We start from the raw sequence: 2500 nt of genomic DNA, 5'->3' as shown, positions 1-2500 counted from the left end.
GGCATTGCCGGCGGGAAACAACACGCGCCACCTACGGTGACCGGCAGCTCCAACGCCAGCGCCACAGAAGGGCAAAGCCCCACTTGGGTGCAGAAGCGAACTCTCCCAGCACAGCGCACGCGCCAACACGTCCGCAGAGCTGCGATACAAACCACCTGCGAGAACCGCTGGGGGCGACCGAGCAGCAGACGGCGTCGCGACGCCGAGTGCCGGGCGGCGGCGCATCCTCAACGCACACAGTCCGCAATCGGACCAGCACACTGCAGATGTCCACCGCGCTTCGCACCGGGCTCGGCAGAACCCACTTTGGCCGCCTGGCGCCGCGCGCAGGGTGCGCCGGCGCATAGCTGGGACGCCAGCCGGGCCCGTCGGCCGGCGCTCCTGCCACTGGGCGCCCCCCACCAGCCGGCTGTAGTGCGTGCGCTCACGCAGCGCGCGGCCAGCACGCCGGGCGGCCCCCCCTCACCGGCCGGGGACTGTCCCGCCAAGCCACAGCCTCGTATCGCTTCATACCCACATGGCCAACTCAGGTTCGGGGGCATGGCGGGTACCGCCGAAACAACCGGTTCACAGATGTACCGATCGTCGCTATCACCGATGCACCTGCAGCGCGAACAACCGCTCAACAACTGATTTCCAGTTCATTTGCGGATCTTTGGCAGCAAACGTATACGTCAATCTACATTTGCGAAATCTACGATTCTGGCATGCCTGCATGTTATGTGTCACGACACGCTACATCAGCCCACATACACACTGCGGCATGTACACGAGAGAACACGTGGAAGATGGTCCGCGCACGTGTGCAATGTCCCTTGCGCGGTCGACTGTCAACCGGCCTCTGTAGCATGTCGCAGATGTGGAACGCGGTCCACCGTGCTATCATGTTGTGTGGGGCAATACGATTAAATAGGAAAACCCTCGTCGCTACATCAACAGACGGCTCACGCTGATTCCCGGCAGAGGGAGGAGGGGGGGGGGGGGGGCCAACATGCAATACTTTCGTCCGTACCTACTTACCACATGTCTGTACGGCGTACAACAGTGCAATCTCGCTGTAATGGGGAGACGAGACAAGTAGCATCGTGCACAACATATGGCCCTTATGATTCGCCATTGTAGGGCGCAGCCGGTGTACGGTCAAGCATGTGCCACATTATGTCACTCAGTACGTAACGACGGATGATCAGTGTGGGTTACGCGTACATCAGCGGACAGTCCACACAGGCCGTACCACAACGTACACTGACTGCATCGACAACCGAATGCAACTGAACAGCTGCAAGGCTCATTTCACAAACAAACGCCTGACCGACCAGCTTGGAAGGGCAGGAGGGGAGGGCGATATTCGTTCTGTAGCGGTACACCCTTCCAGTGGTTAGCGGGACTGTGTAGAAAGTACGCAACACTCGAAAGACCTTTATGTGAGGGTACGCACCATGGCATCAAGAAATACACATGACACCAGAGGATCCAAGCAGTGAACTATGTTCAGAGGGTTGCTGTTAGGCAAAGCTACATTCCTGTGACGTTACATGTGACAGTTAAGGTGCAGTGTAAGTTAGGTTAAGGTGCAGTGTAAGTTAGGTTAAGGTGCAGTGTAAGTTAGGTTAAGGTGCAGTGTAAGTTAGGTTAAGGTGCAGTGTAAGTTAGGTTAAGGTGCAGTGTAAGTTAGGTTAAGGTGCAGTGTAACTTAGGTTAAGGTGCAGTGTAACTTAGGTTAAGGTGCAGTGTAAGTTAGGTTAAGGTGCAGTGTAACTTAGGTTAAGGTGCAGTGTAACTTAGGTTAAGGTGCAGTGTAACTTAGGTTAAGGTGCAGTGTAACTTAGGTTAAGGTGCAGTGTAACTTAGGTTAAGGTGCAGTGTAACTTAGGTTAAGGTGCAGTGTAAGTTAGGTTAAGGTGCAGTGTAAGTTAGGTTAAGGTGCAGTGTAACTTAGGTTAAGGTGCAGTGTAACTTAGGTTAAGGTGCAGTGTAAGTTAGGTTAAGGTGCAGTGTAACTTAGGTTAAGGTGCAGTGTAACTTAGGTTAAGGTGCAGTGTAACTTAGGTTAAGGTGCAGTGTAACTTAGGTTAAGGTGCAGTGTAAGTTAGGTTAAGGTGCAGTGTAAGTTAGGTTAAGGTGCAGTGTAAGTTAGGTTAAGGTGCAGTGTAAGTTAGGTTAAGGTGCAGCGTAACTTAGGTTAAGGTGCAGCGTAACTTAGGTTAAGGTGCAGCGTAACTTAGGTTAAGGTGCAGCGTAACTTAGGTTAAGGTGCAGCGTAACTTAGGTTAAGGTGCAGCGTAACTTAGGTTAAGGTGCAGCGTAACTTAGGTTAAGGTGCAGCGTAACTTAGGTTAAGGTGCAGCGTGGGTTAGGTTAGGGGCCAACGTGGGTTAGGTTAGGGGCCAACGTGGGTTAGGTTAGGGGCCAACGTGGGTTAGGTTAGGGGCCAACGTGGGTTAGGTTAGGGGCCAACGTGGGTTAGGTTAGGGGCCAACGTGGGTTAGGTTAGGGGCCA

The sequence above is a fragment of the Schistocerca gregaria genome, unplaced genomic scaffold (genome assembly GCF_023897955.1).
Source record: "Schistocerca gregaria isolate iqSchGreg1 unplaced genomic scaffold, iqSchGreg1.2 ptg000687l, whole genome shotgun sequence".
Classification (NCBI taxonomy): domain Eukaryota; kingdom Metazoa; phylum Arthropoda; class Insecta; order Orthoptera; family Acrididae; genus Schistocerca; species Schistocerca gregaria.
Note: the sequence above shows the minus strand (reverse complement) of the source record.